This window comes from Coturnix japonica, chromosome W (genome assembly GCF_054131305.1).
Source record: "Coturnix japonica strain WE chromosome W, WE-NBRP24, whole genome shotgun sequence".
NCBI lineage: Eukaryota > Metazoa > Chordata > Aves > Galliformes > Phasianidae > Coturnix > Coturnix japonica.
In genome coordinates, this window is record NC_140701.1 from 11,964,026 (window position 1) to 11,979,812 (window position 15,787).

General features: G+C 35.5%; 2 long non-coding RNA genes across 2 annotated transcripts in view; one reads left to right on the forward strand and one right to left on the reverse strand.

Annotated features, from left to right (window-relative positions):
• Positions 1–15,787, forward strand: part of LOC146754516 (uncharacterized) — a 375,770-nt gene that overhangs the window by 333,939 nt on the left and 26,044 nt on the right. The window lies entirely within an intron of this gene.
• Positions 4,340–6,221, reverse strand: LOC146754522 (uncharacterized). The gene is made up of 2 exons (XR_014939033.1): positions 5,051–6,221; positions 4,340–4,819 (listed from the first exon to the last, which is right to left on the reverse strand). It is a non-coding gene; the product is annotated as an uncharacterized LOC146754522 (long non-coding RNA).

Consider the following 15,787-nt stretch of genomic DNA (forward strand, 5'->3'; position numbering starts at 1 on the left):
GTAGGGATGAAAAGCATTAGTTTGGGAAGAAAACCATAGTTTTGCAAGGATGAAGAGTGATACCTAAGAGTGTACTTTTCATTTCTGGGATAAGTATTGATATTCATGTGACCTACTTTTAAGATTTGTTAGAAATCGATATTTCTGTTGGAAATGTCATTTTTTTTTTGAAGAAAAGAGTTATTCTGGAAACAATGTGTCATATTTGGCTACAAACGATAATTTTGTATAGAAATCGATTTCTTTTGGTGATGAAAACCACCTTTACGTTTAGAAAATGCTGTTTGTAGAGATGAAAAACATTATTTTGGTAAGAAAACCATATTTTTGCAAGGGTAAAGAGTGATACCTAAGAGAGACCTTTTTATTTCTGGTATAAGTATTGATATTCCTGTGAATTTTTTCTAAAATCTGTCAGAAAAGGATATATCTGTTGGAAATGTCCTTATTTTGTAGAGGAGAAAAGGTATTTCCGTTAGTAACGTCCTCAATTTGTAGAAGAGAAAAGGTATTGTGGAAACAATGTGTCATATTTTGCTACCAAGCTTCATTTTGTAGAGAAAATGTATTCTTTTTGTGATGAAAACCAGTATTTCTGGGAAACAACGCTATTTTAAAGGGATAAAAAGCATTATTTTGGTGAGAAAACCATGTCCTTGCAAGGATAAAGAATGATTCTTAGGAGAGAACTTTTATTTCCGGGATAGGTACTGATATTTGTGTGACATTCTTCTAAAATTTGTCAGAAATCGATATTTCTGTTGGAAATGTCCTTATTTTGAAGAGGGAAAGAGGTATTCCAATAACAGTGTTTCATATGTTGCTACAAGGGACCATTTGTAGAGAAAACGATTTCTATTGGGGATGAAAACCACTTTTTTGGGAAGAAAATGCTACTTGTAATGATGAAAAGCTTTTTATTGGTAAGAAAAAGAATTTTTCGCAAGATTCAAGAGTGATACCTGAGAGAGAACACCTTTTTTTCTGGTGTAAGTATTGATATTAGTGTGAAATACATCGGAAATTTGTCTGAAATGGATAATTCTTATGTTAATGTCATTATTTTGTAGGGGAAGACAGATATTCTGGAATCAATGAGTCATAATTTGTTACAAAGCATCGTTTTAAAGAGAATGTGTCTTCTTTTGGGGATGAAAACCAGTAATTTAGGGAGAAATTGCTATTTGTAGGGATGAAAAGCATTAGTTTGGGAAGAAAACCATAGTTTTGCAAGGATGAAGAGCGATACCTAAGAGTGTACTTTTCATTTCTGGGATAAGTGTCGATATTCATGTGACCTACTTCTAAAATTTGTCAGAAATCGATATTTCTGTTGGAAATGTCATTTTTTTTTTTGAACAAAAGAGTTATTCTGGAAACAATGTGTCATATATAGCTACAAACGATAATTTTGTAGAGAAATCGATTTCTTTTGAAGATGAAAACCACCTTTACGTTTAGAAAATGCTGTTTGTAGAGATGAAAAACATTATTTTGGTAAGAAAACCATATTTTTGCAAGGGTAAAGAGTGATACCTAAGAGAGACCTTTTTATTTCTGGTATAAGTATTGATATTCCTGTGAATTTTTTCTAAAATCTGTCAGAAAAGGATATATCTGTTGGAAATGTCCTTATTTTGTAGAGGAGAAAAGGTATTTCCGTTAGTAACGTCCTCAATTTGTAGAAGAGAAAAGGTATTGTGGAAACAATGTGTCATATTTTGCTACCAAGCTTCATTTTGTAGAGAAAATGTCTTCTTTTAGAAATGAAAACCAGTATTTCTGGGAAACAACGCTATTTTAAAGGGATAAAAAGCATTATTTTGGTGAGAAAACCATGTCCTTGCAAGGATAAAGAATGATTCTTAGGAGAGAACTTTTATTTCCGGGATAGGTACTGATATTTGTGTGACATTCTTCTAAAATTTGTCAGAAATCGATATTTCTGTTGGAAATGTCCTTATTTTGAAGAGGGAAAGAGGTATTCCAATAACAGTGTTTCATATGTTGCTACAAGGGACCATTTGTAGAGAAAACGATTTCTATTGGGGATGAAAACCACTTTTTTGGGTAGAAAATGCTACTTGTAATGATGAAAAGCTTTGTATTGGTAAGAAAAAGAATTTTTGGCAAGATTCAAGAGTGATACCTGAGAGAGAACACCTTTTTTTCTGGTGTAAGTATTGATATTAGTGTGAAATACATCGGAAATTTGTCTGAAATGGATAATTCTTATGTTAATGTCATTATTTTGTAGGGGAAGACAGATATTCTGGAATCAATGTGTCATAATTTTTTACAAAGCATCGTTTTAAAGAGAATGTGTCTTCTTTTGGGGATGAAAACCAGTAATTTAGGGAGAAATTGCTATTTGTAGGGATGAAAAGCATTAGTTTGGGAAGAAAACCATAGTTTTGCAAGGATGAAGAGTGATACCTAAGAGTGTACTTTTCATTTCTGGGATAAGTATTGATATTCATGTGACCTACTTTTAAGATTTGTTAGAAATCGATATTTCTGTTGGAAATGTCATTTTTTTTTTGAAGAAAAGAGTTATTCTGGAAACAATGTGTCATATTTGGCTACAAACGATAATTTTGTAGAGAAATCGATTTCTTTTGAAGATGAAAACCACCTTTACGATTAGAAAATGCTGTTTGTAGAGATGAAAAACATTATTTTGGTAAGAAAACCATATTTTTGCAAGGGTAAAGAGTGATACCTAAGAGAGACCTTTTTATTTCTGGTATAAGTATTGATATTCCTGTGAATTTTTTCTAAAATCTGTCAGAAAAGGATATATCTGTTGGAAATGTCCTTATTTTGTAGAGGAGAAAAGGTATTTCCGTTAGTAACGTCCTCAGTTTGTAGAAGAGAAAAGGTATTGTGGAAACAATGTGTCATATTTTGCTACCAAGCTTCATTTTGTAGAGAAAATGTCTTCTCTTGGGGATGAAAACCAGTATTTCTGGGAAACAACGCTATTTTAAAGGGATAAAAAGCATTATTTTGGTGAGAAAACCATGTCCTTGCAAGGATAAAGAATGATTCTTAGGAGAGAACTTTTATTTCCGGGATAGGTACTGATATTTGTGTGACATTCTTCTAAAATTTGTCAGAAATCGATATTTCTGTTGGAAATGTCCTTATTTTGAAGAGGGAAAGAGGTATTCCAATAACAGTGTTTCATATGTTGCTACAAGGGACCATTTGTAGAGAAAACGATTTCTATTGGGGATGAAAACCACTTTTTTGGGTAGAAAATGCTACTTGTAATGATGAAAAGCTTTGTATTGGTAAGAAAAAGAATTTTTCGCAAGATTCAAGAGTGATACCTGAGAGAGAACACATTTTTTTTCTGGTGTAAGTATTGACATTAGTGTGAAATACATTGGAAATTTGTCTGAAATGGATAATTCTTATGTTAATGTCATTATTTTGTAGGGGAAGACAGATATTCTGGAATCAGTGTGTCATAATTTGTTACAAAGCATCGTTTTAAAGAGAATGTGTCTTCTTTTGGGGATGAAAACCAGTAATTTAGGGAGAAATTGCTATTTGTAGGGATGAAAAGCATTAGTTTGGGAAGAAAACCATAGTTTTGCAAGGATGAAGAGTGATACCTAAGAGTGTACTTTTCATTTCTGGGATAAGTGTCGATATTCATGTGACCTACTTCTAAAATTTGTCAGAAATCGATATTTCTGTTGGAAATGTCATTTTTTTTTTTGAAGAAAAGAGTTATTCTGGAAACAATGTGTCATATTTGGCTACAAACGATAATTTTGTAGAGAAATCGATTTCTTTTGAAGATGAAAACCACCTTTACATTTAGAAAATTCTGTTTGTGGAGATGAAAAACATTATTTTGGTAAGAAAACCATATTTTTGCAAGGGTAAAGAGTGATACCTAAGAGAGACCTTTTTATTTCTGGTATAAGTATTGATATTCCTGTGAATTTTTTCTAAAATCTGTCAGAAAAGGATATATCTGTTGGAAATGTTCTTATTTTGTAGAGGAGAAAAGGTATTTCCGTTAGTAACGTCCTCAGTTTGTAGAAGAGAAAATGTATTGTGGAAACAGTGTGTCATATCTTGCTACAAAGCTTCATTTTGTAGAGAAAATGTCTTCTTTTGGGGATGAAAACCAGTATTTCTGGGAAACAACGCTATTTTAAAGGGATAAAAAGCATTATTTTGGTGAGAAAACCATGTCCTTGCAAGGATAAAGAATGATTCTTAGGAGAGATGTTACCTCGATCTGGTAACCTGGAACGTCAAGTCCCTTTGTGAATGTGTATCGACGGCCCCGACCAAGTCACAGCTGTTTGTTACACCATTATGGTGAGCGGTAAAATGGCGTTTATTGGAATGTGAGGGTCCCTTATATAGGTATCCAGTTTCATCCTTATCTTTTATACATATGCATGACCCAGCAGGGGAGGGCCTATCACGTTACATCCCGAGGGTCCGATTTCGCCTAATACAACATCTCCCTCTCCCCATGCTTAACAAAACCATGCCCCGTTACAACGCAAGCGCCGATCCTAATCCTAATATATAAAGGTGTTAGTACTTATATAAATTTTTGTGGTGAGTTATTTAAAAAGTGACGTAAACATGCAGAGGTATGTGGTGCAGTGTGTAATAATGTTAGTGGTTCTTTAGTTAGTATTTTCAAGGCATCTTGGGCTATATTATACAGTTCATCCTTCTGCTCAAAGCTTCTCATATATCTGCTGGAACTCCATTTTCTCATTCAAAGTCCTTGCACCTGTGCCTCTTGAGCCAGCAGCAGGAAATCCATTGCAGCTTTATTCTGTAAAACAGTATGCCTGAAAGAAAAGTACTCAGCTTTCCATTAGTTTTCTGTTTCTCCCAGACCGCCCATTGGGTGATCACTGCATCAGATTTTACTTTTCTCGATGGGATCCATAAAATTTTTCCCGATTCTCTGTCCTTTACTGTGGCATAACCTCTTCGTTCAAAATGATTGATTGCATAATGTGCTGTGCCAATACTTCTGCCTGCTGGGCTACCAGGATCCTACCTCTGTGACCTTCCCGCTCCCCAAGGACACCTATCTTGTCCTTCAGGAGACGGTTGGCCCTTTCCACAATTGCTTGTCCCTGGGAATTCCCAGGGATGCCTGTTGAATGAGATATTCCCCAATGCTCATTGAGTAGATCTCGAGATGAAGCACGAGCCATTGTCTGTCTTGATGTGTTGCAGCACACCAAGGACCATGATGGCAGTGGCCCAGTGTCGCTGAGCTGCAGGGGACTTAAATGTTAACATAACCATCACTCAATCAAAACCTTCACTGATAATACACTAAACAGAAGATTACATGTAACGTCATAATTTTTTGAGTTGACATATACACACTCATTCAAGCATTCATTTTAGACAATTCTATAAATGAAAATTTCTAAGCTAATGTATTATTACTTATCAACAACTATGAGGTGGAAAACCACCAAAAGGAGAGAGAAGGAACACAGTAGTGGTGGATGCGATAGGCAGTGCCTGCAGGGCGTCCCCTGCTTCAAAGTACACTTTGCCTTTCTCACCCATCACAGATTCTCTCCTGTGCAGGCTTTTTTCACATGTGCCCCATATATGCATGGCCAGTGCATGATACAGAGCCCAGGTGGAACACCTGTTCTTAAAAGATAACAAACCACTATATTAGATCTCTCTACAATACAAACTACTCAGAAAAGTTATTAACAGCTATAGTCACTTATTTCTATTGTTACTTGCTTCACCCTTAGCTCCCTTCTTTTTTCTTTTAATTGGTAAGCTTTTTCTTGTTGACCTACTCCTACTATAGTTACAAAAATCATCTATGGGTAGTATAGTAATTCTTGATGCAGTACAGAGTGAGATGCACCTGAAACTGTCAGAAAACAAATATCTTTGCACTGCTGTGAGCACATTGCATTCAGCCCACTACGGGCAAAACTCATCCTGGGATCTTCAGGACCTGCTCTAGTAAAGCTGCCACCGTTCCATCCAACTCCACCACCACAATTCCCCCTCCATACAATTTCAAGCTCCATCAACAAATTTGTCCAAGTCCCTACCCTAATTCCCTCAATGTGTATATTATTGGGAGAAAATGAGGACATTCTTGCTCGACTAGGAAGAGATACTTCTAATGTCTTGCTTTTGTCCCCATTCGGAAGTAACGATTTGTTTACTTTCACAAGCGGCGGAGCCGAGGGACGGGGGGGGGGGGGGGGGGTAAGCAGTGAGGGGGGGCAGAGCGGGGGTTTGCGTTCTCTTGCTGGCACTTAAACTTTTCTGGCTAGAGCAGGTCACATTCAGTATTTTAACTCACTGTTCTTCTGTAATCTTTTTCCCGTTTTTTTTTTTTTTTTTTTTTTTTTTTTCACAATTCCACTACTCGAACCCTCAATTACACTTCCATGTAACATTAATAATTCCACTTCCATATAGCATTCATGTTTACACATCCCTATAACATTAACAGTTCCATACACCATTTGCATTTATACTTTCACATACCATAAACATTTAACAATCACAAAGACAGTGACAATAATCAATACAATTTATCCTAAGCATTCTTCCTCTCCTCCAAGTTGTCAGCAGGAGTTTAACCGACTCCAACTCGGGCTGCCGTGGCTCGCTCGACAGCTGGTCTTGTATCCGCTTCAGAGACTCCACTCCAGCCCGGGGCCCCCTGACCGGGCCCCCAATTAACGATAAAAAGGAATGCCTCCCTTATCTTTGACCAATCCGAGACTTGGTCGCTCTTGTTCTCCCCTCTCCCTCCCCCCAGGTAGAGCTGGACCAGCAGCCCACCCTCTTGGGGAAGGGTTATGATGACTAGGAACGCCTCTGCCTCCGCCCCCGCTGATGAGGATTGGCTTCCATCTTGGTTAGTCCTATCCACCCCGCCCCCCGGGGCGGAACCACACCCACAACCCATCCCATCTCGAGGAAAGGACCCATCCTCCCGCCCCTGCTCACTCCCCTTCCCCACCCCCAAGGATGGGCGAAGGAGTGCAGAAGATACCGGTTGCTTTGGATACCAATATGGGGCCTCAGAGGAAGGATTCTCCTGGTCAAGAGATAAGGATGTGGAATGTGTGGAATGCTGCTGGACGGGGCCATCTGCTCGTTGTTCAGCCGGAGTGATGGGTGCGGTCTGGATGGCTCCCGCCACCTTGTCTTTGTCTTTCAAATCCTCACATCTGCAAGAGAAAAGGCCTCCCGACCCAATTCCCAAAGCAGCCCCAAGCCGAGTCTTCCCTTCTTTCCGAGCCGCTTTCAGCGCCCCAAGCACCAACCCCCACGTTTTGAACTCAGCATCTTTCTGCTCATTCATTGCGCGCTCACAGAGCGAAAAAGTTAAAGAGTCCCGCTTATTGTGATCCAAAATCACCCGAGGAGAGGAAAGCTCCCTCTCCTTTTCAAGACAACTAATGACGACTGCAATGTCCTTCTTAGAAGGCGTAGCTTTCCTACCATAGTAGGTTTTACAGAGTTGCAATACTACTCTAATGACGGAATACATTTACCCAGAGACCTGAAGTCTTCCTGGTCTTCTACGAACTATCGGCCGTAGGATAGGCGCAGCGCAGCATTCCCCTTTGCACCCCACCGAGAGTGCTTCCACGGGCTCGAACCGTGGATACCGCGTCCGTCAGCGCGGTTTTAGCAATCGCACACTCACCTCCAGGACTTTTCCTCACACGGGGCACCATTTGTTACCTTGATCTGGTAACCTGGAAAGTCAAGTCCCTTTGTGAATGTGTATCGACGGCCCCGACCAGATCACAGCTGTTTGTTACACCATTATGGTGAGCGGTAAAATGGCGTTTATTGGAATGTGAGGGTCCCTTATATAGGTATCCAGTTTCATCCTTATCTTTTATACATATGCATGACCCAGCAGGGGAGGGCCTATCACGTTACATCCCGAGGGTCCGATTTCGCCTAATACAACAGAGAGAACTTTTATTTCCGGGATAGGTACTGATATTTGTGTGACATTCTTCTAAAATTTGTCAGAAATCGATATTTCTGTTGGAAATGTCTTTATTTTGAAGAGGGAAAGAGGTATTCCAATAACAGTGTTTCATATGATGCTACAAGGGACCATTTGTAGAGAAAACGATTTCTATTGGGGATGAAAACCACTTTTTTGGGTAGAAAATGCTACTTGTAATGATGAAAAGCTTTGTATTGATAAGAAAAAGAATTTTTGGCAAGATTCAAGAGTGATACCTGAGAGAGAACACCTTTTTTTCTGGTGTAAGTATTGATATTAGTGTGAAATACATCGGAAATTTGTCTGAAATGGATAATTCTTATGTTAATGTCATTATTTTGTAGGGGAAGACAGATATTCTGGAATCAATGAGTCATAATTTGTTACAAAGCATCGTTTTAAAGAGAATGTGTATTCCTTTGGGGATGAAAACCAGTAATTTAGGGAGAAATTGCTATTTGTAGGGATGAAAAGCATTAGTTTGGGAAGAAAACCATAGTTTTGCAAGGATGAAGAGTGATACCTAAGAGTGTACTTTTCATTTCTGGGATAAGTGTCGATATTCATGTGACCTACTTCTAAAATTTGTCAGAAATCGATATTTCTGTTGGAAATGTCATTCTTTTTTAGATGAAAAGAGTTATTCTGGAAACAGTGTGTCATATATGGCTACAAACGATAATTTTGTAGAGAAATCGATTTCTTTTGAAGATGAAAACCACCTTTACGTTTAGAAAATGCTGTTTGTAGAGATGAAAAACATTATTTTGGTAAGAAAACCATATTTTTGCAAGGGTAAAGAGTGATACCTAAGAGAGACCTTTTTATTTCTGGTATAAGTATTGATATTCCTGTGAAATTTTTCTAAAATCTGTCAGAAAAGGATATATCTGTTGGAAATGTCCTTATTTTGTAGAGGAGAAAAAGTATTTCCATTAGTAACGTCCTCAATTTGTAGAAGAGAAAAGGTATTGTGGAAACAATGTGTCATATTTTGCGACAAAGCTTCATTTTGTAGAGAAAATGTCTTCTCTTGGGGATGAAAACCAGTATTTCTGGGAAACAGCGCTATTTTAAAGGGATAAAAAGCATTATCTTGGTGAGAAAACCATGTCCTTGCAAGGATAAAGAATGATTCTTAGGAGAGTACTTTTATTTCCGGGAAAGGTACTGATATTTGTGTGACATTCTTCTAAAATTTGTCAGAAATCGATATTTCTGTTGGAAATGTCCTTATTTTGAAGAGGGAAAGAGGTATTCCAATAACAGTGTTTCATATGTTGCTACAAGGGACCATTTGTAGAGAAAACGATTTCTATTGGGGATGAAAACCACTTTTTTGGGTAGAAAATGCTACTTGTAATGATGAAAAGCTTTGTATTGGTAAGAAAAAGAATTTTTGGCAAGATTCAAGAGTGATACCTGAGAGAGAACACATTTTTTTCTGGTGTAAGTATTGATATTAGTGTGAAATACATCGGAAATTTGTCTGAAATGGATAATTCTTATGTTAATGTCATTATTTTGTAGGGGAAGACAGATATTCTGGAATCAATGAGTCATAATTTGTTACAAAGCATCCTTTTAAAGAGAATGTGTCTTCTTTTGGGGATGAAAACCAGTAATTTAGGGAGAAATTGCTATTTGTAGGGATGAAAAGCATTAGTTTGGGAAGAAAACCATAGTTTTGCAAGGATGAAGAGTGATACCTAAGAGTGTACTTTTCATTTCTGGGATAAGTGTCGATATTCATGTGACCTACGTCTAAAATTTGTCAGAAATCGATATTTCTGTTGGAAATGTCATTCTTTTTTAGATGAAAAGAGTTATTCTGGAAACAATGTCTCATATATGGCTACAAGCTATAATTTTGTAGAGAAATCGATTTCTTTTGAAGATGAAAACCACTTTTACGTTTAGAAAATGCTGTTTGTAGAGATGAAAAACATTATTTTGGTAAGAAAACCATATTTTTGCAAGGGTAAAGAGTGATACCTAAGAGAGACCTTTTTATTTCTGGTATAAGTTTTGATATTCCTGTGATGTTTTTCTAAAATCTGTCAGAAAAGGATATATCTGTTGGAAATGTCCTTATTTTGTAGAGGAGAAAAGGTATTTCTGTTATTAACGTCCTCAATTTGTAGAAGAGAAAAGGTATTGAGGAAACAATGTGTCATATTTTGCTACCAAGCTTCATTTTGTAGAGAAAATGTCTTCTTTTGGGGATGAAAACAAGTATTTCTGGGAAACAACGCTATTTTAAAGGGATAAAAAGCATTATTTTGGTGAGAAAACCATGTCCTTGCAATGATAAAGAATAATTCTTCGGAGAGAACTTTTATTTCCAGGATAGGTACTGATATTTGTGTGACATTCTTCTAAAATTTGTCAGAAATCGATATTTCTGTTGGAAATGTCCTTATTTTGAAGAGGGAAAGAGGTATTCCAATAACAGTGTTTCATATGTTGCTACAAGGGACCATTTGTAGAGAAAAAGATTTCTATTGGGGATGAAAACCACTTTTTTGGGTAGAAAATGCTACTTGTAATGATGAAAAGCTTTGTATTGGTAAGAAAAAGAATTTTTGGCAAGATTCAAGAGTGATACCTGAGAGAGAACACCTTTTTTTCTGGTGTAAGTATTGATATTAGTGTGAAATACATCGGAATTTTGTCTGAAATGGATAATTCTTATGTTAATGTCATTATTTTGTAGGGGAAGACAGATATTCTGGAATCAATGTGTCATAATTTGTTACAAAGCATCCTTTTAAAGAGAATGTGTCTTCTTTTGGGGATGAAAACCAGTAATTTAGGGAGAAATTGCTATTTGTAGGGATGAAAAGCATTTGTATGGGAAGAAAACCATAGTTTTGCAAGGATGAAGAGCGATACCTAAGAGTGTACTTTTCATTTCTGGGATAAGTGTCGATATTCATGTGACCTACTTCTAAAATTTGTCAGAAATCGATATTTCTGTTGGAAATGTCATTTTTTTTTTGAAGAAAAGAGTTATTCTGGAAACAATGTGTCATATTTGGCTACAAACGATAATTTTGTAGAGAAATCGATTTCTTTTGAAGATGAAAACCACCTTTACGTTTAGAAAATGCTGTTTGTAGAGATGAAAAACATTATTTTGGTAAGAAAACCATATTTTTGCAAGGGTAAAGAGTGATACCTAAGAGAGACCTTTTTATTTCTGGTATAAGTATTGATATTCCTGTGAATTTTTTCTAAAATCTGGCAGAAAAGGATATATCTGTTGGAAATGTCCTTATTTTGTAGAGGAGAAAAGGTATTTCCGTTAGTAACGTCCTCAGTTTGTAGAAGAGAAATGGTATTGTGGAAACAATGTGTCATATTTTTCTACAAAGCTTCATTTTGTAGAGAAAATGTATTCTTTTTGTGATGAAAACCAGTATTTCTGGGAAACAACGCTATTTTAAAGGGATAAAAAGCATTATTTTGGTGAGAAAACCATGTCCTTGCAAGGATAAAGAATGATTCTTAGGAGAGAACTTTTATTTCCGGGATAGGTACTGATATTTGTGTGACATTCTTCTAAAATTTGTCAGAAATCGATATTTCTGTTGGAAATGTCCTTATTTTGAAGAGGGAAAGAGGTATTCCAATAACAGTGTTTCATATGTTGCTACAAGGGACCATTTGTAGAGAAAACGATTTCTATTGGGGATGAAAACCACTTTTTTGGGTAGAAAATGCTACTTGTAATGATGAAAAGCTTTGTATTGGTAAGAAAAAGAATTTTTGGCAAGATTCAAGAGTGATACCTGAGAGAGAACACATTTTTTTCTGGTGTAAGTATTGATATTAGTGTGAAATACATCGGAAATTTGTCTGAAATGGATAATTCTTATGTTAATGTCATTATTTTGTAGGGGAAGACAGATATTCTGGAATCAATGAGTCATAATTTGTTACAAAGCATCGTTTTAAAGAGAATGTGTCTTCTTTTGGGGATGAAAACCAGTAATTTAGGGAGAAATTGCTATTTGTAGGGATGAAAAGCATTAGTTTGGGAAGAAAACCGTAGTTTTGCAAGGATGAAGAGTGATACCTAAGAGTGTACTTTTCATTTCTGGGATAAGTGTCGATATTCATGTGACCTACTTCTAAAATTTGTCAGAAATCGATATTTCTGTTGGAAATGTCGTTCTTTTTTTGAAGAAAAGAGTTATTCTGGAAACAATGTTTCATATATGGCTACAAGCGATAATTTTGTAGAGAAATCAATTTCTTTTGAAGATGAAAACCACCTTTACGTTTAGAAAATGCTGTTTGTAGAGATGAAAAACATTATTTTGGTAAGAAAACCATATTTTTGCAAGGGTAAAGAGTGATACCTAAGAGAGACCTTTTTATTTCTGGTATAAGTATTGATATTCCTGTGAATTTTTTCTAAAATCTGTCAGAAAAGGATATATCTGTTGGAAATGTCCTTATTTTGTAGAGGAGAAAAGGTATTTCCGTTAGTAACGTCCTCAGTTTGTAGAAGAGAAATGGTATTGTGGAAACAATGTGTCATATTTTTCTACAAAGCTTCATTTTGTAGAGAAAATGTATTCTTTTTGTGATGAAAACCAGTATTTCTGGGAAACAACGCTATTTTAAAGGGATAAAAAGCATTATTTTGGTGAGAAAACCATGTCCTTGCAAGGATAAAGAATAATTCTTTGGAGAGAACTTTTATTTCCGGGATAGGTACTGATATTTGTGTGACATTCTTCTAAAATTTGTCAGAAATCGATATTTCTGTTGGAAATGTCCTTATTTTGAAGAGGGAAAGAGGTATTCCAATAACAGTGTTTCATATGTTGCTACAAGGGACCATTTGTAGAGAAAACGATTTCTATTGGGGATGAAAACCACTTTTTTGGGTAGAAAATGCTACTTGTAATGATGAAAAGCTTTGTATTGGTAAGAAAAAGAATTTTTGGCAAGATTCAAGAGTGATACCTGAGAGAGAACACATTTTTTTCTGGTGTAAGTATTGATATTAGTGTGAAATACATCGGAAATTTGTCTGAAATGGATAATTCTTATGTTAATGTCATTATTTTGTAGGGGAAGACAGATATTCTGGAATCAATGAGTCATAATTTGTTACAAAGCATCGTTTTAAAGAGAATGTGTCTTCTTTTGGGGATGAAAACCAGTAATTTAGGGAGAAATTGCTATTTGTAGGGATGAAAAGCATTAGTTTGGGAAGAAAACCGTAGTTTTGCAAGGATGAAGAGTGATACCTAAGAGTGTACTTTTCATTTCTGGGATAAGTGTCGATATTCATGTGACCTACTTCTAAAATTTGTCAGAAATCGATATTTCTGTTGGAAATGTCGTTCTTTTTTTGAAGAAAAGAGTTATTCTGGAAACAATGTCTCATATATGGCTACAAGCGATAATTTTGTAGAGAAATCGATTTCTTTTGAAGATGAAAACCACCTTTACGTTTAGAAAATGCCTTTTGTAGAGATGAAAAACATTATTTTGGTAAGAAAACCATATTTTTGCAAGGGTAAAGAGTGATACCTAAGAGAGACCTTTTTATTTCTGGTATAAGTATTGATATTCCTGTGAATTTTTTCTAAAATCTGTCAGAAAAGGATATATCTGTTGGAAATGTCCTTATTTTGTAGAGGAGAAAAGGTATTTCCGTTAGTAACGTCCTCAGTTTGTAGAAGAGAAAAGGTATTGTGGAAACAATGTGTCATATTTTGCTACAAAGCATCATTTTGTAGAGAAAATGTCTTCTTTTTGTGATGAAAACCAGTATTTCTGGGAAACAACACTATTTTAAAGGGATAAAAAGCATTATTTTGGTGAGAAAACCATGTCCTTGCAAGGATAAAGAATGATTCTTAGGAGAGAACTTTTATTTCAGGGATAGGTACTGATATTTGTGTGACATTCTTCTAAAATTTGTCAGAAATCGATATTTCTGTTGGAAATGTCCTTATTTTGAAGAGGGAAAGAGGTATTCCAATAACAGTGTTTCATATGTTGCTACAAGGGACCATTTGTAGAGAAAACGATTTCTATTGGGGATGAAAACCACTTTTTTGGGTAGAAAATGCTACTTGTAATGATGAAAAGCTTTGTATTGGTAAGAAAAAGAATTTTTGGCAAGATTCAAGAGTGATACCTGAGAGAGAACACATTTTTTTCTGGTGTAAGTATTGATATTAGTGTGAAATACATCGGAAATTTGTCTGAAATGGATAATTCTTATGTTAATGTCATTATTTTGTAGGGGAAGACAGATATTCTGGAATCAATGAGTCATAATTTGTTACAAAGCATCGTTTTAAAGAGAATGTGTCTTCTTTTGGGGATGAAAACCAGTAATTTAGGGAGAAATTGCTATTTGTAGGGATGAAAAGCATTAGTTTGGGAAGAAAACCATAGTTTTGCAAGGATGAAGAGCGATACCTAAGAGTGTACTTTTCATTTCTGGGATAAGTGTCGATATTCATGTGACCTACTTCTAAAATTTGTCAGAAATCGATATTTCTGTTGGAAAAGTCATTCTTTTTTAGATGAAAAGAGTTATTCTGGAAACAGTGTGTCATATATGGCTACAAACGATAATTTTGTAGAGAAATCGATTTCTTTTGAATATGAAAACCACCTTTACGTTTAGAAAATGCTGTTTGTAGATATGAAAAACATTATTTTGGTAAGAAAACCATATTTTTGCAAGGGTAAAGAGTGATACCTAAGAGAGACCTTTTTATTTCTGGTATAAATATTGATATTCCTGTGAATTTTTTCTAAAATCTGTCAGAAAAGGATATATCTGTTGGAAATGTCCTTATTTTGTAGAGGAGAAAAGGTATTTCTGTTAGTAACGTCCTCAATTTGTAGAAGAGAAAAGGTATTGAGGAAACAATGTGTCATATTTTTCTACCAAGCTTCATTTTGTAGAGAAAATGTCTTCTTTTAGAAATGAAAACAAGTATTTCTGGGAAACAACGCTATTTTAAAGGGATAAAAAGCATTATTTTGGTGAGAAAACCATGTCCTTGCAAGGATAAAGAATGATTCTTAGGAGAGAACTTTTATTTCCGGGATAGGTACTGATATTTGTGTGACATTCTTCTAAAATTTGTCAGAAATCGATATTTCTGTTGGAAATGTCTTTATTTTGAAGAGGGAAAGAGGTATTCCAATAACAGTGTTTCATATGTTGCTACAAGGGACCATTTGTAGAGAAAACGATTTCTATTGGGGATGAAAACCACTTTTTTGGGTAGAAAATGCTACTTGTAATGATGAAAAGCTTTGTATTGGTAAGAAAAAGAATTTTTGGCAAGATTCAAGAGTGATACCTGAGAGAGAACACATTTTTTTCTGGTGTAAGTATTGATATTAGTGTGAAATACATCGGAAATTTGTCTGAAATGGATAATTCTTATGTTAATGTCATTATTTTGTAGGGGAAGACAGATATTCTGGAATCAATGAGTCATAATTTGTTACAAAGCATCCTTTTAAAGAGAATGTGTCTTCTTTTGGGGATGAAAACCAGTAATTTAGGGAGAAATTGCTATTTGTAGGGATGAAAAGCATTAGTTTGGGAAGAAAACCATAGTTTTGCAAGGATGAAGAGCGATACCTAAGAGTGTACTTTTCATTTCTGGGATAAGTGTCGATATTCATGTGACCTACTTCTAAAATTTGTCAGAAATCGATATTTCTGTTGGAAATGTCATTCTTTTTTAGATGAAAAGATTTATT